The 25,233-nt window shown below is 36.7% G+C and overlaps 1 protein-coding gene across 4 annotated transcripts in view; it reads left to right on the top strand.

Annotated features, from left to right (window-relative positions):
- Positions 1–11,830: 11,830 nt before the first annotated feature.
- POT1 (protection of telomeres 1) overlaps positions 11,831–25,233 on the top strand; it is a 105,644-nt gene continuing 92,241 nt past the window's right edge. Inside the window, exons 1-2 of one of the 4 annotated variants that reach the window (XM_004478252.4) lie at positions 11,831–12,263; positions 22,573–22,645. The gene's annotated coding sequence lies outside the window, so the exon portion shown is untranslated. The remainder of the gene's footprint in view (positions 12,264–22,572; positions 22,646–25,233) is intronic. The other 3 variants (XM_058297318.1, XM_058297314.2, XM_058297317.2) reach the window with 3 other exon arrangements.

The following is a 25,233-nucleotide window of genomic DNA, read 5'->3' as shown; positions in this document are numbered from 1 at the left end:
TAGTTAAAAACTAGTCTTCAAAACTGTTATAAAGTTTCTTAGAAGGTTATACCATTTATCCTCTCTTTGCCCCTCCAGACCTACTTTCTACTCTTCTCTGCTCTCTGCCAGAGGAGGCTAACGTTTGTATAGACCACACCATTGCTACCTCTCTGGCTTCTTGTTGGTTTTGGCCAATGGGGGGCACTGTAAGTAGATCTGAGGGAGTATGGATCTGTGGGGTGCCCAGGGTTTGGCTGCAATCCTATACAGAAGGTTACAGCTCCTCTCAAGTCACTCCTCTCTATCTGTTGTTCTGCTTCTGAGATAAAAATCTGCTCCCTCCTTTTAATGTTGACATAGGTGGTCGATAGACTTACCAGGTCATGTTGACAAACATGTTCTCAAATCTCACAAATTAAAGATCAAAATCATCATTTTTAAAAAAAAGAGATGATAATAATTTCAATTGTGAGCTTTAAATAGCAGAGCCAAGAACTGTTTTTTGCTAATGGATATCAAGAACTTACATTAGTTATTTTGTAGCAAGCAAAAGAAACCTATATCAAATTGTGATAAACAAAATAAATTAGTTCTTATAACTAGAAAGTCAAGATAAATGACCAGACAGATCAAACACTGTTATTTGGACATTTATGGGCATTCATTCATTCTTATTCTCCCAGCCCCACCTCCCTTACCTCAACCCCATCACTATATCTTAGTCCTTCTTTGCTTTTTGTTGGTGTCATTCTCAGCAGGCTCTGTGAGGCTCCCTGTATGTCTGAACTTACATTTCAACTTACAATATCTTTGGAAGTAGCAAACTCAATTATAAGAGAGCTTCAGTTTTCAACCATTAGAGCAAATGTAGCTCTATAACCTTGAGTGGAAAAGTTTATCTACAAGTATCAGTCAATGTGGCTGGGTCTGTGGAATTTATTAGTAGTGTCCAGGCTTGTATATAATGACTGCCTGAAATCATATGAATAGGGAGTTAAGTTGCCACCAAAACAAGATTAATTCTAACCAGTCAACTAATATTTACTGAGTACCTACTGTGTGTATATACTGTCATAGGTGACAGGAATAAAGCCTTTAATAAAAATCTATGCATAATAGACCTTACTTTCTCATCAGGAATATAGGCAATTATAATGAACAACAAAAAACATATTTTAAAAGAATCACTCTGGCTCCTATGTAAAGAATCAAATGTAAGAGGATAAGAATGGAAATTGGGGAGCCATTTTAGGAGGCTTTGTTTTGGTTCCAGTGAAGGATTATTGGCTTGATGGATGGATTGGATTGATCCATTATCTGGATTCAGGATGAAATATGTTGTGAAGGTAGAGACAATAAGACTTGCTTTTGGTTTGCTTATGAAATATTGGAAGATGAATTAAAGATATCTTCATGGTTGTTTAGACTGAATAATTGCATGAAGGTGGTGTCATTGATTGACATGGGGAACATTTTGGGAGTTCACAAAATCAGTAATTCTATTCTGGATCTCTTATGGCTTGAGAATTGTAGATGTATTCTAGATATCCAGGTTAAGTTATATAGGTAGTTGAAAACACAAAACTGGAATTCATGGGAAATATAAATTTTGGGTGTATATCTCTGGAGCTGAAGATATAAATTAGGACTTCATCAGCATGTAAGTACACAGAAAGTAGGGAGAGATTCACCAATGGAATTTCAAGGTATTGTTGGATGGTAGATACATAAGGAGTTAAATACAATACTGTTAGAGGCTATTTTTTGTACCATTTAGAATTAATTTTTACTAAGTGTTTTAAGATTATTAGTGATGTTAGATATCGTGTACCTATGAATTCCCTGATGTTTGCCTGGAAGAAGGCTGCTTTTTATGGCCAGTAACAGAAAACACAAATTCAAATGACTTTAAAAAATAAGGGAATTTGCTAGCTCATATAACTAGATATTCAGAGATTTGTGAGGTTTTAGGATTAGTTAATTCAAGAATTTAACACTACAATGAAGGTTACAGATTCTTTTTGTTTTTATCTGGTATTCTGTCGGTCAACCATAGGACTGGCTTTATATTAAGTCTGGTTTGCTTTTGGTCATGAGATGATGTTAAGAGTAATTGGTCAACATGTTTCCTCATCAGATACCAGAAAGAGGAAAGGCTGATTTCCCAGGCTATCACTAAAGAGAGAAAAAAATGAAATTCTCCCCAAAGTCCCCAGCAAATATCTCTCCGCATCTCCTTTGACTTCATTGGTCACGTGTTCATTCCCGGATCTGTAACTGTGGCAAGAAGGACAGTAAAAAGTAAATGGCAGAAAAAGAAAGGAGGTATTTTTAATATAAGAAAATATTAGAGAGGAGACTGCTCAAGAAGAATATTATTAGTATTTGTAGGTTTAATATGAATAGAATAAACAGATCGTTTGGATTAAGAAAAAACTTCCAATGGTCAGATATCAATGACAAGATAAAAAGAATAAATTTGCCTTTCCCCATTGTTTTCAGCCTAAGAGATTTATAAGACTGTTATGCAAACATGTTTCTAGACTTCGAAACCATTTATATCATCTTAACATGACAATAAGAAAGAATGGTATTTTTTTCTCTATTCTGTTCCTTTTGTTGTTGCAGACTCTGACTTCCAGCTCTGGGTGAATATACCCTCATTAAACTCAAGTTTAACTGAGATGATTATAATATAATCATTTTCTATTCTGCTTTAATCATAGGAAAGATATCCTGGAGTAATGTTTTACTATTAAGGGCTATATAAAAGTAGGGACAACACAATTATATTTTATTCTCTAATTAATAAAGGCGATGTAACCCTATCATTCTAACAATATACAGTCTTTGCTAGGTAAGTTGTGGGGAGGAAAAGATAAACTAACATATAGCCATAAAAAGTTTCACTGTTATTGCACACAAGTGTAAAATGAATAAAATACCCTTATTTTCATCAAGGAACCCCTATGATATCGGCTTTCCCATTTACTGTAAAAATATATGAACACAATGTAGGTTCTATTTAAACTAACAGCAGAAAGCTCTGACAAACTCGTTGTCTCTCTGTGCTAAAAACGCATTTTGAACCTGAAGGAAATGATTTCAAATTTCTCCAAAACACCATAATGAATTAAAAAACATGCAAACTCTTAATCATTTTTACATTATTCAAACTATTTATTATAAACTTTTCTAGGAGTGTACATATTTTTATCACTCAAAAATAGGGGTAGGGAAAAATAAAGATAAATTGCCAGTTGTTATCATGCTCTCTGACTTTTCTAAGCTGTATCATCATTATTTTAAAAAATAATAATAAACCATGAAAACACATTCTTAGTTTCAAGTTATATAGAAAAGAGACTATATGTGAGTGTTAAGTGCAGGAATTTCTAGGATATATCCTTCATGATATTAAATGTAGCACATATATATGAGGGGGATCTAACTAAATACAAGACATAAACATTTCCACTGTGTTCAACAATTGAAAGATCTGCTTTGATGAATCAATCTATCTTCCATGTTTGTTAATCTCCAGCAATTTTTCCTTCATTTTTTCTTTATTTTACATTTGTACTGTGTGTTCTGCCTAGTTATAATTGTCTGTTTCTGAGCACAAATTAAGCTCCTTACCAGTTTTCTCAACAATTCCTCTCTTTCTAAAAATTTTGTGGGGGCAATACTTTTACTAAAGATATTTAATATTTTTTTTGGAGTATGTGAATGGAGGGGGAAGTATAGGCATCTTGTTTTGAGAATCATATATACCCTCGGACTTTTGGTGGCTCTACCTCAATTTCTCTCCCACTCCTTCCCCTCCTTTATGAAGAACCTACCATTTTCTTATGCAGCATGGTTTGTCCTACACGTAGGTACCTGGGGGTCTTGGTTTTTATTATAAGCAGGCTTGTTAAAAAATCTTTTTCTGAATTAATGTGAAATTTCATGAATGTAGTTTTTAAATCCTAACATATAACTTTGGTATAATTTAACCAAATACAATCTCTGCTGATACTGTCTATCCCAACACTGCTTTGTATATACTATGATTCATCCAGGTGCCACATGACATGGTCCAAAACAGGAGACTGACCCATTCCTCTTCAGGATGAAAATCTTCGCCCTTCTTGCTTAGTCCTTTCTTTGCACCACACATTTTGACCTCTTGTTACGGTAAACTGGCTTCTGGACTTTTATTTCTGTTTCTAGCTTTCCTCTTAGATGTGCCTCTCTGGCTTCTCCATTAGTATTCCTCTCAGACACTACTTTACACTGAATTTGCTCTCATCTACGGCAAGTCACTACCTGTATTAGTCAGCCAAAGAGGTGCTGTTGCAAAGTACCAGAAATCTGCTGGCTTTTATAAAGGTATTTATTTGGGGCAGAAGCTTACAGTTACCAGGCCATAAAGCATAAGTTACTTCCCTCACCAAAGTCTGTTGCCATGTGTTGGAAAAAATGTCTACTGATGTCTGCAAGGGTTCAGGCTTCCCCTTCCTCTTAAGGCTCCATGGTCCAGCTTCTTCCAATATCAGCTGTAGGCTGGGATAAGTCTCATCTCCCTCTGGGCTCACCTGCTCTGCTCTCTCCACAAGGCCCGCTGTAAACCATCAGGCAAACAGCTCTTCTCTCTTCCTGGAGCTTCTGCTGTGTCTAATGGAGCCTTCTCTTTTTACTCACATATCTGCTTCTCTGTGTTATTCCACTGTGTGTCTACTTCCTGGGGCTCCATCTCAAAACTCCAACTCTCTTCTCTTCCATGTAGTTTCTCTGTGAGTCCCTGCTACCCTTGGTGGCTGGGGACTCAACATCCTACTGACATGGCCCAATTAAAGCCCTAATCATAATTTAATCATGCCCAGAGGAACATACCAGTTTACAAACATAATCCAATATCTTTTTTTTGGATTCATAAACAAGGCCAAACTACTACACCTTGTAGTTAAAATATTGTGACTTTTACACTTAAGCACTGCAAAGCCCTTGGATGGTTTTAAGCAGAGAAGTGAATGACCTGACCTACTGTCTGTGTTGAGAATGGAGTTTTGTATTTTGTATTTGGGCAGTGGGTAGGTTTTGAGAATTCAGGGGCAGAGGAGAGCCTAAGATGCCATTGTAGAAATCCAGCACAGAGAGATAAGATAGTAACTTGGACCACGGTGCTAGCAAGTGGTCAGATTCTGTCCATACTTTAAAGCAACAGCCAATATAAGTTCCTAAGCACTGTTGGTTACAGTTTTTTTCATTGTAAAAAACAAAAAACTCAACAAACAGAAACTAATAAATACTGGAGGAATTCAAAAGCATCTCATGCAACCCAAGGGCAGGACAGTCAGCTCTTTTATGAAGAAATTAGATCAAAATGTTAAGAACCCAGTACAATACTTGCTGTCGTTTTCTTTAGGATTGCACAGTGTCTGGATTCTGTTTCTCTCAATGCATTGTATTAGTCAGCCAAAGGGGAGCTGATGCAAAATACCAGAAATCAGTTGGTTTTTATAAAGAGTATTTATTTGGGCTAGAAGCTTACAGTTACCAGGCCATAAAACATAAGTTACTTTCCCCACCAAAGTCTTTTGCCAAGTGTTGGAGCAAGATAACTGCTGACATCTGCCAGGGTTCAGGCTTCCTGGGTTCCTCTCTTTCGAGGGTTCATTTCTCTCTGGGCTCAGCTGCTCTGTTTTCTCCAGCTGTAGGCTATCAGGTGATCAGCTCTGTCTCTCTCCCCGGGGCTCGATTTTCTCCAGGCTCAGCTGCTCTCCTCCTCTGTGTGATTACTTCCTGGGTTTCAGCTCTGTGGTACAGTTTTTCTGTGAATCCCAGCCCACCAAGGCTATTGATGTGGCCCAATCATTATTTAATCATTATTTAATTAAGTAAAAGTAAAACTTCTGACTCTAATACACTCTAATATGCCCAGAGGAGAAGACCAGTTTATAAACATAACCCAATATTTCTTTCTGGAATTCATCAATAATATCAAACTGTTATAGCATCCTTTTTTCTTTTTCTTTGCTGTGTTTTCTCTTTCTTGTCAGACTCTTGTGTTCAATAGCTACCTTAGCATCCTATAAACCCTCTCAATTTGAGTGTAAAGACAAACTTTCATCCAAATTCAATCTTCTTAAAAGAGAGAATCTGACTGGCTCAGTCCAGGCAAAGCATTGACTCTCTCCTGTGTCAAGTGATGAAGTTAGCAACCTGGTCCAGTCAGGTGTAGTCAGGGTAGAAGAGGATTGAGTAATATCAGCATGACTGCATGGTTCCACTTCTGTGTGTAGGAGGGCATATCTTAGAGAAGTGGACTAACTATGAGCTACATAAATATCAAAAGTGTTGTCTGTCATACAAGCTTGTCAAATAATTTCAGCAAGAAAGTTTGTACATTTTCAATGCCTATAAGTCAACTATTTTGAGTAGTATTTTTAGTTATATGGGGTTGTATGGGACTATTAATTTATTTTTATAAAAAGGATACATTTTGTTCATTAAAGAGGCCAAGTGATATAGAATAATCAAAAGGGGAAGGCAACTAGCCACCCAAATCCTGCCGCTCAACAATAACCAGTATTAACATTTCATCAACATTATTTCAAACCCTTCTCTATGAGAAAAAGAATGTAGCTATTTGGCTAGAAAACTATTATTTTAAATCAAAAGAAGCATAACATATATACTATTTTGATTTAAAATTATTGACTTAAATTTTATTTGAATTAATCAGGAAAAAAGTCAACTGAAATAAAACTGAAAGGATGGGTGAACTTCAAGTAATTATTTTTTCCTAAGACATATGAATTTCTATAAGAATCCTCTAAGCATTAAGACAAAACTGTCTGTTCTAGTTGTAGTGTTGAGATGAGCCTTGGCCTTCATTCAGTGCTCAGAGAAATAGGCAATTCTGAGTCCTGAGTGAAGACAACTGATTTGACTTTCAGCAGCAGGACATCTATTTCACAAAGAAGCCTGTAGGTTTAATCTCTGTTTGGAAAGAGGTGGAGTTATATCCAGAAAAATAGGATTCTATATCTTAGATGAAAAGACAAAAAAGAGATCCCAAACTCTCTTTTAGGATCACTATAGATATTATAGTGATTGTACAGAGAGCCCTGATATTTACAATGTCTTAGAAAACTAAGAAAAGGCACATGCCACAGATACAGACTTCTAAATATTATAGGGTTTATAGCTGAAATCTCTTTCTAAACCAGTTCAAGGCAGGAAAAAAAATTGGAAGAATCTGAGGAAAGCTGGTTGAGCACGTAGGAAAGAGACTATCTGAGAGGCAAACATAGACATTGGTTCTGGCACTATCCGGGGGATATAGTGTCCTTACCCAAACATAGGAGAATACAGGTAGATTCCTGTGGTGGACTGCTAAGTCAAATTCACATGCCTGTGTTATGTTAAATTGTAAGGTCATCAAATAAACTCCCTTTGTTGAAATCCTCTCATCTTTATTTACATCTTTGTGAATTTGTTTAATGTGACTGAGTCTTACAGACTCTGAGTATGTTCTTATATTTTCAAATCTAATATGTGAGTACTATCACATACCATTATTACAGGTCTGAAAATTATGTCTATATTAGTCAATAATCTAGAGAGAGCAAGAGCAGTGATGAGTTTGGCCTGAAGATCAAAATAAAAGCTGGTTATAAGATTTCGAGAGTATTAATAGGAAGGACACTAAAATTTGATTGAGCCAGAATAAACAAAGTTTAATAACACACTCTCTTACATAATTGTTTTTAGAAATTCCCAAGTATTTTACAATTGAAGCAATATACTGTGGTGGGGATAAAATTTATTTCCAAGAATCAATTTGCCTTTATTTTGTTGTTAATACGTTGATATTGTTACATTATCATTTTTGTTCAACTCTTACTTCATCAGGAAAGACTTCAGTGACCTTCCTGACTAGATCAGCTTCTTCCCTTATATGCTCTCATGGTAGCATGACAACCCATTGTATCTCATATCACAATCAAAATTTTGCATTGATTTCTAATATTTTAAAACTTTTTGTCTCCATTAAGCAAGAGATTGTGTTCACCTTATTGCTCCAGAGCATTTTTTCCACCCCAGGTACACTGCAGATTTTCTATGGCTATTCAATGAATGAATGAACTTAAATTCATATAATGCCTTTTTTCTTCTTCTGAGAAACAAAGAAAATATTGCATATGAAGAAGCATTAATATATTCTTTGGAAATTCTTTGAACATCCATAAACCAGAAATACTGATGTGTTTACATTTTATAACTCATATTTGAATATAGACTTTTTTCTTAGAAAACAGACATTTTAAAAAATGAGTAGGATTGGAAAGGAACTGAAACATATAGAGGAAAAATATTTACTATTAAAATACAAAGATTTTGGAAGAGCTCTTCAATAGACACATGTTTTCCTTAGTTTTTGGTACTCATCGGCTTGCTTTTAATGTATCCCAGAAAAGATCATGTTCTTGGAGCTAATCCATTCCTGTCAGTGTGGGACCCTTTGACTGGATTGGATTCAGCTGGGGGCTTTTGACTGGAATACTCCAATAAGGTATGACCCCGGGTGGGTCTTTATCCTCTGGCTGGAGTCTTTTATAAACTGAGGACTGAAGGCAGAGAGACATAGAGAAAAAGCTGCAGAGACAAAGGAGCCCTTGAGAGGCTGAGGCAGGACCCGAATGCCAGAGTCTTGAATCAGCAAAGCACAGAGGCACGGAAATGAGGCCCCTTATAGGCTGAGAGAGATGCCTGGAGGAGAAGGGATAGACAAGCCATATGCCTGATGACCCACAGCTGAGCTCAGGGAGAGAGCTTAAATTGATGCCCTTTGTAGGGGTACCTACAGCCCAATAGTTAAATGGCCTAATTGTCCTGGATACTTCTTGCTACACCCAGAAAACAGTGACACAGCAAAACTGCACTCAGCTTCCGGGGTGGTCTTGATTCCAGCTGACCTATGTGCCAGCTCATCAGTATACATAACATGATAGGTATGCCACTGTAAGAGCCAATCATATATTCTGATAGTAATAACATAAAATTAGCTCCCTTGTAAACAGAGGAGCAGGGAGAACAAAGGAAGCTTAAAAGAACAGGAGAGGGAGCAGAGAAAGGTGGAAAAGAGCATGGAATAAAATCAATATTCATAAACTCCCCATGGCTCCATGTGCCTCTATCTTTGCTAACAGCCCTGACTCCCCCATTCTGACTGAGTGCACCTTGCTTTAGGCAGAGCTGCCAGTATGCCCTGCTGTCTGCCTGATCGCCCACAGCCCACCTTCAGTGAAACAGTATCTTCGATGATGCCTTGATTTGGACATTTTCACAGCCACAGAATTCTAAGCTTTTAACCTAATAACTTCTATATTAGTCAGCCAAAGGGGTGCAAGGTACCAGAAATCTGTTGGCTTTAGTAAAGGGAATTTATTTGGGGTAGAAGTTTACAGTTATAAGGCCCGAAAGAGTCCAACTCAAAGTTACTTCCTCACCAAACTCTGTTGCCACGTGTTGAAGCAAGATGGTGGGATACTTCTGCTTGGTCTCTCCTTCCTTCTTCCTCTTAAGGCTTTGTGGGCCCAGCTTCCTCCAATCTCAGCCGTAGGCTGGCATTGGGCTCATCTCTCTTCCTGGGGATTGTTTCTTTCTGGGCTCAATTGCTCTTGGTCTCTTCACAAGGTCAGCTATACACTATCAGGCAAATGGATCATCTCTCTTCCTGGGGTTTCTGCCATGTCTGTGGAGCTGTCTCTCTCTCTTCCTCTGTGTGCTTCTGTGTGTCTACTTCTGTGCGTCTCCTTGATTGTGTGTTCATTTATATAGCCCACAAAGGGGCGGGAACTTGAAATGAGTTATCCTAGGTATAATAAAATTTAATCAAAGGTATCTCAGCTGAATCTAATAGTCAGAGTGTTACTGGATTTTATTTAGGTTCTTGACTATGCTGCAGAAATGAATCTCAAGAGCATGCCTGGTGAGTTAGGCCAGTAATTTATTCAGGTAGGGAGGGAAGAGAAATGGGAGAAAATAACAGATCAGGGGCCCAGGTAGAGAGGAAGGGACTGAAAAGTGATAAAGAGGGCTGATTTACAGACTACAGTTCTCCACTATAGGTGATAAATCCCCAGGTTTACTTGCGTGGCCACATGGCAGAGTTAAAATGGCGAGAGTGGAGTGCAGAGGAGAGGAACGGGTCTAGAGGCAAGAGAGCAGAGGGCACTCAGGACTTGCAGTCTGCTTCATAAACTATAAATTATTCCACCTCTTTGCTAATGGCAGGGGAAGGGTTCCAGCTGTTCATTGTTTTGATTGATCACCCCACCTATCAATCCCCCAGTGAGGACCCAATGGTAAAGTCCTTGGGGAATATCTGGGACTTTTCCTTGCTTCCAGAAAAAGTCTTTGTTCTGGATAGCAGAATATTGGGGGTGGGGGTCTCCCAGAAGCCATCTTGGGGGTTGTTGATGTCCCTGTGGACTCTCTGCCAGGTTCCAGATGTATCCACTGATTTTCTATTTCACTAGCTGCTTCAAAAGGTTATCATGCCCAGAGGAACAGATCAGTTTACAAACATAATCTCTTTCTGGAATTCATAAATAATCTCAAACTGCCACAACTTCCCATTATAAAAGCCAACCCATTTGGTGTATTGCTCCCAGCAGTTCTTAGTAAGCTAAAACAGATGTGTAGAAGTGTTTGGGGTCCTAGAGAAACTGAGAACAGATACCACAACAAAAAATCATATTTATGTATACTTCTGTTAGATATCTTCATCACATCCTGTAGGATTTGGACATTTATAAGTAAAGCAGAGGAAGAGGAAACATTTAAATACATTCAGTTTATAGACAGTAAAAAAAAACTAGGAATATATGGTAGCAAAATGAAAACTCTAAAAAAAGTAAGAAACTGAAGAGTCCTTTTGGCTTAGCAACAAAGAAGTCTTCAGTGACCTTGTGTAATGGGGAGGAATGAGGGATGGGTAGAAGACTGACATGAGAGACATATTTTTTTCCTGAGCATTTGCTCAGGAAAAAACTATTTAGCATCTACAATGTGCTCTATGGGTATAATGGTAATAGATTATTCCCAACCTCAACAAGTTTATGCTAGTGGAAGAATGTGTTTAAATGCTGATGGGAAAAAAACCGGTAGGGAGGGAAAGTAGAAAATGTTGAGGGGGGGGATATATATATATATATATATATATATATTTTTTTTTTTTTTATATAATATATATATATAAAATAGATAAGTGAGATGAAAGTCTACAGGATCCAGAGCTCAAGTGGAGAATTTCATTTCCAGAGAAACAGTATTTTTGAGTTGGGTGATCTAGGCAAGAGAGAGCAGAGGATGTAATCCATACTCAGCATTGTTTTCCTCAACAGACAGCCCTAGAGTTCAGACTATGTTGTCACCCCTGGTTTATGCATAATACAACTGAAATCAGGGTGAGAAGTAGAAAAGGAAGATAGGCAAATTTGTCAAAAACAAAATAGCCTTCTTAAATTAGCTATTTCCTTCCTGCAAATATATACCCACAGCAGATATTTTAGTCCAAACTATCCTGATAACGATCCATGTCATTATTTATTATATTATGATTTGACACTGAAGTGTTATATTTAAACCAAAGGATCAAGGCATAAATCAGACATTAGCAGAGGATTCACAATTAACATTGTGTCTTAATAATGCCAAAAATAATCATAGCCCTATAAAACAATGAAAAGGTTAATCAAATATGCCAATGCCCGAAAATTTTAAAAAATCCTCAAAAATTTACTTTGTTATTGTAGATACCTCCTTGTTAAAACTGCATTTGGATGCTAGCTTCATACAAGCAGAGAACAGGAAATTAATGCATGGCCCTGCCCTTAAGAGCTTCCAGTCTACCAAACGAAGCCTCAAATCCCGCCCTAATTTTGGAAAGGCTTTTTAGTGGCTCCAGGATTTAGGAACCAAGCAGAATACACCCAGACCTCGGGGCACTGCCGGGGGTGGGTGACTAAGGCTAAGGGAAGCAGCGGTAATCTTCGGTGGGTGAGACCAATGGGCCGAGGTTATGCTGCATAGCCACAACCTGTACGTATTCAGCGAATCCTTTTGGGAGCTTAAGGCCGGCCAGCGCCGTTTTTCATCCGCTTGCACGGCAGCGAACGGCGGTTTAGCTATACTGCACGCATGCGTGTTAGCTGTCCCGCCGCGTGCGAGATGACGTCATGGGAGCGCCGGTGTAAACGCTTCCTGGTTTTCTTCGTAGGGCGCGGGTAAGTGAATTTTCATTTATATAGAGAGTTCTTGCCTGGGTGTAAGGTGGGCTGAAACCCGAAATGGTATTAAAAAGAGATTGATTTAGCTTACAGCAAGATTTTATGTAGTTTTTACAGACTATCCTTTGAAAGACTGTTTATCGTGCGTCTGCTGTGTTCAGCATTTTGCTTGACACTTTGAGAGAAGCAGATAAAAGTCCAAGTGCCTGTCCTTAAGAAGCTGAAAGTCTCCTTGAAGAAGGGAGGTCTTAAATTTTGCTACAAATGGGCCGCCCAGTCAAGAGGTTTGGAATATAAGATTTAACTTAGAGTGCACAAGTTAACATCGGTTCAATAGTTGTTTCTTTCAGTTACTTAAAGGGGTGGAGGAAAGAGGTAACAGATATATATATATATATATATTGGAGTTATTAAGCTTCGGTGCACATTTTGGGCACAGGATTTTACAACTGCCAAGGGGACTAAAAAAAACAAAACTTTTCAATTTTCTCCCCCATTGTTGGTGTAGTTTTCACATTTTTAAAACTATGTAATACACAAGCTAAATAGAAAATACGTCAGTTCCAATATTTAAGGACCTCATGTATTGCTCTTTATAATAAAAGTGTAGAATAAACTACACTTAAAGGAAAAGCAAAACTAAGTCACAGAGGCTTAAAGCAAATTGTTGCCCAGATTTTGGATAAAATACTGGTCTTTGTGTCTTCAGCTGCAAGCTGTCAACTTCTTAGTGGAATTTGCTTTGGACAGCACTGTGGAGTAGAACTGATATGCCACTTGAATTAATAAAGGAAGTCAATGGGGTGCCTGAAGTTCAGCGGCTAAGTAAATTACACAAAATAGATTTCAGATCCCTTCAGCCAGGTTGTAATTATAGCAAGAAATATATCCAGGTAAGAATTATCATAACTTAGAATAGAATGCGTTTTCCTTCTAAAAGGAATGCTAATTTTTAATGCTGAGTTTTTTTATTGGAGCTATATTTGGAATAGTATTTCTTGTGTCATAACAGACTTTTGAGACTGAATATTTTGATGATAAATTATTCTTAATCATTTTGCATTCATTTAGCTTTATTCATTTCTGATACACTGGAATAAGTTTGGAAGGTACAAAGATGAAAAATACAGTCGCTTAACTAAAAGTGACTGCATTCTTGTGGGATTTGACAGATTGCCTAATCGCTAATTCTGATTAATAAATGTGGTATCAGCGCTGTGTTATGTGAACATTTAGGGGAGACCTTTTTGTTCTAACAAGTTGGGTCAGGGAAGTTGAACCGAAACTTAGAGGATTACTGAGATTGTACCTTCCTTTTGGGTAAAGCAGTCTTTAAGTGTATTTTGAAGACTTTGGATATTATTCTAAAAATTATAGGTCGTACCCCTTACAAGATTCTAAGACAGAGATTTGATTCACTTTGAGATCTGAACTACTCTGCCTTCTAGGTGAAGAATGTGTTGGAAAGGGTAAGATTAAAGGGAGTATATGTTTTGTTAAGAGGCAGTTGCAGTAATCTAGGTGAGGTTTGAAGCTGATCTGAACCAGTGGCAAAGAGAATGATGGGAAGGTAACAGGTATAAAAGATAGTAATAAATTATAATAATTATAAAAGAGGCTTTATTGAGCTTTTTCATTGTGCTAGGTAGTATTGCAAGTGCTTTACATATGTTCATTTATCATCCCAAAGATCTAGGAGTTCTGTACTGTTAATATTCCTAATCTGTAGATGAGGACCTTGTGTTTTAGAAAGGTTAAGTAATTTGTCTGGGGTCATGTAGGTACTAAGTGGTAGTGGCTAGATAATTCAAATCTAGATAATCTCCTTCAGAACTGACAAGATAAAGAGGGAGGAGAAACAGATCTTGGAGACCAGTTAGATCTAAGGGATGGAGAGGAGTTCAGGAGACTTCCATGTTTCTAATTCCTGGTCAGCTTGGAGAAGATAATTGGAAATGCATATTGAGGAAGAAAAATTATTTCAATATTGGATGTGACATGTTTGAGGGGGTTTTGGAGATATCTAGGTGGTAATATCCAACAGGCAAACAGATATGGGAGTCTGGAACTCTAAGGATCGCACTTAAGAGAGATTTGAGTCAAACGATAGAATGAGAAGTGTGTTTAAGAAGTCAGTGAAAGAAGGTTGTATGAGTAAGACGGCCGAGAGAAGGAAGAATCAGGAGGGAGTGGTGTCTTGTCCACTTAAGAAGGTGAACATTTCAAGGAGTAAGTAATATCAGTAACTCTTCTATAGATTGCCATCTGGTAGGCACTTTCTTACCATCTGTAAGAGATATACTATCTCTTAAACCTCATAACAACCCATGGGTACGTATTATTATTTCCATTTTATAGTTGGAAAACAGTAACTCATCCAGAGTCAAATAGCTAGTAAGTGGTTGGTTGAGTTGTGCTCGGACTCCTATTGTCTGTACTGCTTACCTAAGGTCAAGCTAACTAAGGTCTGAAAAACATCTGTTGTGTTTAGCAACTGAGAAGTTACTGATAACTTGGCAAGACTGGTTTTATTGGAGCACTAAGAAGCTACTCTACTTTTCAGTGGTTTAAGGATTGAACATTAGGTGAGAAAATGGAGGTAGGAAGTAACGTTTGAGAAATTTTGATATCTGACCATGGGCATCATAACCCCTGAAATGGGAGAATGGAAGGCTTTCCAATCCTAGCTGATTCAGTTTTGCATTTGGGTAGCAGTGATAGGCTTTAGGCTACCTAAAATCAACTCCATAACCCATTATTTTTTCTTATAACCTGTAGCTTCACTCAAATTAAACAAAACCAGTAAGAAATAAAAAGCAATTAATTCAACTTTAATAGTGTATTTACATTTCCTTTTATCTTCTATTCTTCTGTTTCCCTCTCTGTCCTCCTAAGATCACAGGCCACAATCACAAGGTTGCTCCTATGGTCAGTAGCATTCTGAAAAGAAGTGTGAGCCCTGAAATCAGAAAGCTTGAGTCCAATTACAGATCTGCCAATTATTAGCTGTGTGATTGGGAAAGTGGTTTAATCATTCTGTGATTTAAGTTATTTGTAAAAGGGAAATTATATTAGTATCTGCCTCAGAGAAATGGTGTGAGAAAAAATATAAAATGCTCACTTAATGAATTCTAAGTATTCGATAAATGCTTGTTGTTGTAGTAAAGATGATGATAACTTCAACAACAGTACCTTTAGATGTTACATTCACTTTGCCTGTCAGTTTTTTCAGGGTGAAAATAATGTATCATAACCCCACTGATCAGAGGTAGGGTTATGTGATTAGTGAAGCTCAAGCTTCAAAGACTTCACTTGCACAGGCCCTTCTAAGGCCCTGGTAGAGGTCTTAGAAATGAGTTTACATATTCATGTGTATTTGTAAAGTTTACAAAGGCAGGACTTTTTAACCTCAAGTGGTTAAGACAGCTGTCTTTCCGCTTTTAATTTCTCTCCATCACAATCCTCATATCAAGTGATAATGGAAGTGACTGACATTTTTGGAATCTAGCTAAGGGGGAGTTGACTTACAGAGTACATTTAGGTAGGGTTTATGTGGTTTACAATAACTTCCATGTGGTCAGGATATTGCTAGGTCTCCTGGTGGAGGAATGATTTCTAGGAACCCTCCAGATCGCTGGGCAGCCTGGCACAAAGGTATGAAGCCAGAAGATGTATTAGGGTGTGAATGTGTCTTGTGGCACCTAGCATGGGCAGTGAGGAGTTAGTGGAAGAAAAACAGGTATTGAAATGTATGGATCCCGAAGCTGGTCTGAGGAGAATTATTAACAAATCTTACAGCATATGTATGTAAGATACTTAATAGAAATTTTCTCATACTTGACAACATTCTGAAAAATTTTCATCACATTACCAGTAATGAGTGGTGAAATTGAATAAAATTGTAAACTACAAATAACAAAAAAGAAATTTTAAACCACTATGCCATAGGAATCATTGAATTATCTCTGTATTCTCTATAAAAACCATTATAAAATAGTTGAAAAGATGATCAAAGAGTATATAGTCAAAAAATGAAGAAAACTGTATTAAAGAGACATATCAGGGAGTTAATAACAGATTATGTCATTCTGGGTTTTTAAATTATTTATATTTTTCACCTTTTAAAATTTGTAATTTGGTTTGATTTCTTTTAATTCTAACCAAATCTTTCCTTTTATAATAAAAATTTTGTGAAGGAATGGAGAAGAAAGGTGGCAGTTGAAAGGAATCCTAGGTTGAAGGAGTTAACTTTAGAGAGAATGAGGATATGTCTAAATAGTTATTGTTATTGATTGGTAATTAAATTTAGCAAAATTTCAGTTTTTAAAATTTGAGCCTTATTTAATAGGTTTGCTTATAGTCTGCATTCCTGAACATTCTGTGTGCACTTGAAAAGGATGTGTAGTTCGCATTTTTCAGGGGTAGTTTGTAAATTTCAATTCTGTAATGTTTCATGATGATGCTGTTCGGAACTTCTGTATCTGTTTGATTTTCTTCACTTGTTCAGTCAGATACTGAGAGAGGATTAATTCCAAATGATGCTGATTTGTCTATTCCTTTAGTTAGGTCAGTAGTCACATATTTTGAATCTCTTATTAAGTACATACATATTTAGGATGTTATATCTTCTTGATGAACTGATCCTTTTACCATTATGGAATGTTCCTCTTTATCTCTCGTAACTTTGACTTGGATCTATTTTGTTTTAATTAAGAGAAGAGGGAAAAATCTGCTTTTATCTTTACTGGTATTTTTACCATTTTGGATGTTCTTCATTTATACCTGTATACTCATGTTTCCATTGGTATAATTTTCCTTCATCTTGAAAAACAGAGGTTAGCATATTTTGTAGTACAATTAAGGTAAAGATGAATTCACTTAGCTTTCATTCATTTGAAAATTACTTTATTTCATCTTTATTTTTGAAGGATGTTTTTCCTCGTGTTTTAGCTTCTGGTCCTGGGCTTTTCATCTTTAAGAGATTTTTTATGACTGTTTCAATCTCTTCACTTATGATTGATTTGTTGAGATCTTCTGTATCTTCCAGGGTCAGTGTAGGTAGTTAGTGTGTTTCTAGGAATCTCCTCTACATTGTCTAGTTTTTTTGGCATACAGTTTTCATAGTATCCTCATGTGATCTCTTATTTCTGCATTGTCAATGGCAGTGTTCTCTTTTTATTTATTTTTGTTTTCACTTTTTTCTATCAGTCTAGTTAAGAGTTTGTCAGTTTTGTTATCTGCTCAAAGAACCAACTTTTGGTTTTGTTATTCTCTCTGTTTTTTGTTGTTGTTGTTCTTGATTTCATTTATTTCTGCTCTGATCTTTATTTATTTCTTTTCTTCGGCTTAGTTTGGGATTAGCTTGCTATTTTTCTAGTTCCTCCAGGTGTGCAGTTATGTCTTCAATTTTAGCTCTTTCTTTAGCTCTTTTTTCAATTTTAGCTCTTTCTTTAGCTCTTTTTTTTCAATGTAATATTGGGGGCTATGAATTTCCTTCTCATCACTGCGTTTGCAGTGTCCCATAGGTGTTGATATGCTGCATTCTCATTTTCGTTTCTCTCAAGATATTTGCTGAATTCTCTTGCAGTTTCTTCTTTGACCCACTGATTATTTAAGAGTGTTGTTTAATCTCGATATAGTTATGAATTTTCCCTTTTCTTATCCACTACTGATTTTCAGATTCATTCCTTTTATGATCTGAGAAAGTGTTTTGTATAATTTCAGTCTTTTAAAATTTATTGAGTCTTGTCTTATGATCCACCATTTGGTCTGTCTTGGAGAAGGATCCATGAATACTTGAAAAGAATGTATATCCTGATGCTGAAGCATGAGTACCTTAAATACATCATATCACTTTCTTCTCTCCTCCATGGTTTCTGATGAGAGGTCATCACTTTTATTGAGTTTCCCTTGTATGTGATGCATTGCTTATCTCTTGCTGCTTTCACAATCCTCTCTTTATCTCTGATATTTGTCATTCTGAATAGTAGGTGTCTCAGGGTAGGTCCATTCAGATTTATTGTGTTTGGGGTGCAATGTCCTTCTTGGATATTGATATTTATGTTTTTTATAAGGTTTGGGAAGTTTTTGGTCATTATTTCCTCAAATATTCTTTCTGCCCCTTTCCCATTCTTTTCTTCTGGGACACTGGTAATGCAAATGTTTGTGTGTTTTGTGTTCTCATTCAGTTCTCTGAGACTGTTTCATTTTTTTCTACTCTCCTCTTTCTGTTCTCTTGTCTTTTCTAATACAGATGTTTTCTTCTGAATCACTGATTTTGTCTTTGAGCAGGTCAAATCTTCCCTTATGTGCCTCTAATATTTTTTTACACTTTAAAAAATTTTTTAAAAAGACACAGAGGGAACACAAACTAGTTTTTGTCCTTGGAATTTCCAGACTGTCCAGCATGTGGCACTCATTGGCACACCTTTCCATGGAGGTGTTTCAGTCTCGGCTTTCCTGTGTTCCTGTGTTTAATGTCCTTAGTGGTGAGTCAAAATAGGCTCTGCTGCACTAATTCACTCAAGTAAAACCCTCTGATTCCCCTCCTTTTTCCCTTGAAACAGCTGACAGGGAGGAAGATGTCTGTTCCCCTCTCAGGAGTTTTACTCCTTTTTCCCTTGAAACAGCTGTCAGGGAGGAAGATGTCTGTTCCCCTCTCAGGGGTTTTACTCCAGCTTAATATCATGGCATTGGGGAGGGGAGCCTTGGTAACTCATGTCTGTTGTTTCAGATTCTTTGTCTCTCTGTCCCTCACCCTCTTGGAATTTGTGTAGCACTGTCCTTTTTTCCTAACCCCCAAAGCAGGTGCCTTGGGCAGATTTTGGCTCTTTCTCCATTGTTTTTGTAAGAGCCATCTTCCCACAATCCTGTGTGTTTTTTAACAAGACTGTGTTTAGCAGGGCTCCATGTAGCAGGATGAGACTTGGAGTATTAATCTCAGGCATGCCGCTTAGTGGTCCTGAATTTAGCCATCTGAATAAATCCCATTAGCCTTCAGAATATACCTTGGAAAGCCAGGTGACTTTCTCTGTAGGGTTTTTTATTGGCTTTTTCCACCCAGCCTGAAACATTAATCCAAGTACAGCAGGGTATTATTAACCTGCACAGATTTCTCCTTGGCCTGCAAGTAGCAAATCTTTGGCAAATTCTCTTTTCTATTACAACTCTGACTAGTGATTTGAAGCTGAAATGAATGCCTTTGGGACTGAGATTGTATCATTGATTACCTCAGTTAAAGACTGGGACAAATTTCATACTACCTTTCTAATGAAGTAACTCTCCTGGGGGTTAAACTGCCCACATAATATGTATCTGAGGCCTGCCTGACTGTTACTAAGGATGTTTTCTTAAACATCTGGATGTCCCTTGTAGCTATTCCTACTTGTAAATATCATTGTTTTTGTGGTTAATTTCTGCCTTTTCCACAAGAAACACAATCTTGAGAATACTTGTAATCTGGAACCAGAGTTTACTGTTGTTGAGGGCCCCTCTGGGAATGACAGTTCAGGCAGCACAGCTTCGCACTGTCCCTAGTAGTTTCCTCCAGTTATCCTTCTCACCCCCCATTTCAATATCAGTAGTTCATTTTATCCTTGTTTTCAAAGGCAACTGCTTAAGGTCAGTTAGTGAAATCTATCCTGCATGTCCAATTCATTCGCCTTAAAGTTGTGGAGGACATTGGAGGTGTTCTGCACAGAAGGTATAGGAGTTGGGCTATTCCCTGCCATTTTATGTCTTATATAGGTCTATCAACAGTTAGTTTACTTACAAAGCTTGCAGTACTTGTGACGTCAGCACCAGTGCGTTTTATTTTTTTTAACACTCCACTAGTGGTTTATTTTTTTTACACTTTTTTTTATTAAACTTAATAGATCACAAAAAACGTTACATTAAAAAACATGAGGTTCCATATACCCCACCCCGTCATTTTTGTAAATTGTATTTTTTTGAAAATACATACATCACAAAAAAAAGTTACGTTAAAAAATAAAAGAGTTTCCCGTATACCTCCCACCCCACCCCCCACTCCTCCCACACCAACAACCTCCTCCATCATTGTGGCTCACTAATCACTCTCGGTGAACACATTTTGGAGCTCTGCTATACCACACAGATAATAGTTTACCCTGTAGTTCACACTCTCCCCCAGTACCAATGTATTCTACTTTGTGAAGAGGGGAAGGCTCCTGGGTCATTTTTGAAAGACAAAGATCAATAATGCCTCCCCTCCCCTATACCACTGTAATCTAAGGTGTTTTCTCCCCAGTGCTGGGGATCCCTCCCTAGTTTTCTGGGTTTTTTTGCTCACTGTTAAAAAATCAGTATGTCCCATTCCAATAACTATCACTTCACATTTTTTTTTGGTCATTCCTTACTTTCATCTCTTCTTGACTTTTTTTCCAGTTGGGTCAGGTGTGAGAAGACCAAAAGCACCCACTTTGAGTTTAACTTAATCTAATTTAATCTGATTGTCGGTCTCTTGATTGCTTTGTGTTTTTTTTTTTCCCCAAAGATTTATTTTATTTATTTCTCCCCTCCCCCCATTCCCCCTGTTTTCTGCGCTCTGTGTCCATTCACTGTGTGTTCTTCTGTGTCTGCTTGTATTCTTATTAGGTGGCTCCAGGAACTGATCCTGGGATCTTCTAGAGTGGGAGAGAGATGATTACTCTTCTTGTGCCACCTAAGTTTCCCGTTCTGCTACATCTTTTTATTTTTTCTCCTCTGTGTCTCTTATTGCGTCATCTTGCTACACCAGCTCTCAGTGTCAGCCGGCACTCCTGTGCAGGGCAGCTTTCCTGTGCTGGGCGGCATTCCCACGCAGGGGGCCGCTCCTGGGAGGGTGGCATTCCAGCATGGGCCGGCACTCCACTTGGGCCAGGTTGCCCTCACCAGGAGGCCCTGGGCATCAAACCCTGGACCTCCTATAAGGTAGATGGAAGCCCAGTTGGTTGAGCCACTTCCGTTGCCCTGCTTTGTGTCTTGACAGTGAGTTTTCTTGCTTCGTTCTGTATACCTCATAGTTTGTTGTGAAAGCTGTACATCTTGTTTAGGACAGTGGAAACCAAAGTAATGGTTTTTGTTTTTAGGAAATGTGCAGGTCTTCTTTCTGCTAGTGTGACACTTTGAGTTAATCTAACTAGGGGCTGAGCTGCATTTTGGATTCACATTCATCTGGAGCTATATTGTGTTTAGGATATAGGGTCTGGTTGACCAGAAGTTTTTTCCATGTCTTTTTTGCCCTTTAGTTCTTCCCTTTGTGATTTGTTCTGGATAGGGTCTCTCTCTCATCGTTGCTCTTTGGTTTCTTTCTCTTTGTTCTGGTTGCTTCCCAGTAGCAGACCATTTTGCTTTTTAGTGGTGATAGGGGACTGTTCCTTGTTGTTCTGAGTAAGCATCAATCAATCAATCAGGCTGTAGGTCCCTGGGTCTTGTGGGTGGGGCCTTTTCAGCGATCTTTCCCTTCCCCTTTCTGGTGGGTCAAGAAAAGTTTTCAAATGTGAAGCTTGTCTAACTTTTTGTTATCATTAAGTGTGTAAGTGATTCTCTTTCCATCTTCCTACCTTTTTAATAGAGCTATTTTTAACTATGAATGATTATGTGTTAATAGTCATATTATTACTTTTTTTCTGATTCCTAACTACAAGCAGATTTGATATATGAACATAGATTTTTTGTTTTTGTTGGCTGTATCAAAATCTGGAATATTAGTGTGGGAGTTATGTACTATAGGATTTACTTTTCAAATTTATTAAGTTAATACATTAGATTTCTGTATGGGAAGTTTTCAAAGTGCCCAGTAATATACTTCAGAGAATCATTACATTTTGGAGCCAGAAGAAATCATAGGGAACTCTCCAGATTAAATAATTTTATTTTAGTCTTTGATTAAATAACTCATTTTAAGCTGACGTAACTGCCTACTGACAGAAGGAGAGCAAAGACTAAAATGGACTTGTGTCTTAATCCATTGATGTGTATAGACTCTCCTTATTTATGAGATCATCTTTTTGTACGCTTGAATAAATTTTTATTCCTTTCCAAAAACAAACTCTTTATTATAGTTTTTCCTTAGTAGAGAATAATATTACAGGTTAAAATGAGGCTGGGGACAGTTGATTTTTCTCTGGAAGAAATAAAATTCAGCTATATTTCATCTTAAAAGTAGTTACTTGAATATAGTGCTTGGACTTCTTGAAACATAAAACTGTTGCTGTTTAAAAAAGTGTTTTAAATTTTACTTATGACCTGGTGTTATAATAAACCCTTTTGCTTCTTTTGTATAATGGTTTTTCTCTCATTTCAGGGAATACTTTCACTTACATCTCCTTTGACTCACCGTGGAAATGGAACAGTTTTTTTGAAGATTGGCCTACAAGGTATATTATCATAAGCAGACTATTTTTGCATAGCTTCTTGCCTGTAATCTAAAAATGGGCAACTTAAAAAATGTGTGTATACATTTATACATAATCTTAATAGATAATATATTTATAGTAGTACAAAAATCTATAGAATGAAAAGTTATTCTTCACAGAAAAAAATTTTTTTTTTTAATACCTTTTTTCTCCTTTCCCCCAGTGCTTCTTTTTAGTTCAGATCCCTTTAACCTCATATCTGGACTACTGCAGTAGCTAAGTGTTCTTCCAATTTCTAGTTTCACTGATGTGGCCCATACATCTTAGCTAACTTAACCTTTTTAAAACTCTGCTTTCAATATACTATTTTTTACTTAGGTGCAGTTCTTTGAGATAATTCCCTCTCCTACATAAATCTCAAATAATCCTGGTAAGCCAGGAAGAACTTCTTGGAAATCTTGGAAAAACTGGTTTGAAGGATGATCTTGAGTACTGAATGGGAAGCACATGCTGAACTATAGCATTCTGCAACTTTTGAAAATAAAGTATACACCAGTCACTGTTCTAGATGCTGGAGCTTCAACTGTGACCAAAACAAAGTCCCTTGCCTCATGGAGTTTACATTTTAGGGGAATAAAGAAATTCAATAAATAATTCAAAAAGTAATGTTAGGTAGAAATAAGTAGTTGGAAGAAAAATAAAGCAGGTTAAGGTGATAGAGAATGAAGAGGGGTTGTAGAAATAAATTTATTTTCTGAGAAAATCTAATATAACTACATCTGTCAAGTACCAGGTATATGCCAAAAACGGAGCTACTTCAGGATAGGGATGTTGGACTTTTTTTTTCCCTACTTCTTGCATTTCCAGTGATTGGTGTCTTGCACATAGCAAAAACTTGATAAATGATTATTAAATGACACATCAGTCAGGGCCACCATAGATTAAGTAAATAGAAACACAATTTTGGAACTCTAGTATATGGGTGTATGATCTTTTCAGGTAGAGAAGTCATTCATTAAGAAAAAAAATGACACATGAATAGAATATAACAAGATACTAATTAAATTCTGGTGATAATGGCTAATTTCTGCCAATCAGGGTACATTCTTGGAGTCACTGAATTTATTTTAACATTCATACATATGTAAAACATATAGAAAAATGCACAGATCAGTAGTACTTGTTGATTTTACAGAGACAACATAACATTTGTGATTAGCATCCAAAGCAAGAAAAGAATATTATCAGCATTCAGAAGCTCCCCTTATAACCCTTTTCTAGTTACTGTACTCTGAGTTACCACTCTTCTTACTTATAGTACTGTAGATTAGTTTATTTTTGAAATTTATATATAAATTGAATTACATAATATGATCTCTATTGTGTCAGACTTCTTTCACTCAACATTTTGTTTGTGAGTTTGATCCATACTAGTATATTTTATACATTTTTTTCATTGTTCTGTGTGAATATATTACAATTTAAATATCTATTTTATCTATTCTGTTGATGGCAGATTGTTAATTTTTATGTTTTTAACTATACTGAATAGCAGATCTGTGAACATAGTCATACATATTTTAGTTAATTTGTGTACTCATTTCTGTTGAGCAGAAATGCCTAGTAGTATAATTGCTGTGTCAGGATATACCTGTTTTCACCTTTAGTAGATTTTGACTGATGTTTCCCAAAGTGATTGTAACAGTTTATATTCCCACCGCAGTTTATGAGAGTTCAGGTTGTTCTACATTGTCATCAACACTTCATATTTTTCATTTTTAAAAATTTCTGTTATTTCAGTGGGTGTGTAGTTGAATTAAACACCAGTTCATGAACTTGGTGAAGATAGTAGGAATATAGGGAAACTTCCTTAATTTGATAGTGAGTTCAAAAACCCTACAGCTAATGTCAAACTTGATGATACAGTATTGAAATTTCCTCCACTGAGATCTGGAATACTTGTACTCAATATTTTATGGGAGTCCTAGTACTTAAATAAGTAAAGACAAATAAAATACATAAGGCTCAGAAAAGAATTAATGGAACTGCTATTATCAGTAGCTAGCATGAAAATATCTAAAACAATCTATGGAAGAAATGTAAGATTTAATAAATAAACTAGTGAGGTTGCTAGATAAAAGGCCAGTATACAAAAATGAGTTGTATTTTTATATATCAGCAACAACCAAATGGAATTTGATTGCTGTTGCATTGACTTGGTAAGTAAATTAGGGAGAATTGACATTTTAATAATATTCCATTTTCTTATCCACAAGCTTGATATAACTCCCCATTATTTAATTTCAGTAGTGTTTTATAGTTTTCAGTGTATAGATCTTACACATATATTGTTAATTTTTTCTGAAGCATTTCATGCTTTTTGGTGATAGAGGAAATGATATATATTTATTTTTGGTTCCGATTTCTAGTTGTTGGCTGCTGGAATATAGAAATACAATTAATTTTCATATGTTTAATTTGTGTCTTGTTTCCTTTCTTAACTCTCCTCTTATTAGTTCAATTAGATTTTGTAGATTCCTTAAGATTTTCTGCATAGACCATTATGTCATCTGTGAATTAAGATGGTTTTACTTCTTGCTTTCTCTCTT

This window comes from Dasypus novemcinctus, chromosome 5 (assembly GCF_030445035.2).
Source record: "Dasypus novemcinctus isolate mDasNov1 chromosome 5, mDasNov1.1.hap2, whole genome shotgun sequence".
Lineage (NCBI taxonomy): Eukaryota > Metazoa > Chordata > Mammalia > Cingulata > Dasypodidae > Dasypus > Dasypus novemcinctus.
The sequence above is the reverse complement of the archived record's forward strand: the minus strand, read 5'-3'. Positions and strand labels throughout refer to the sequence as shown.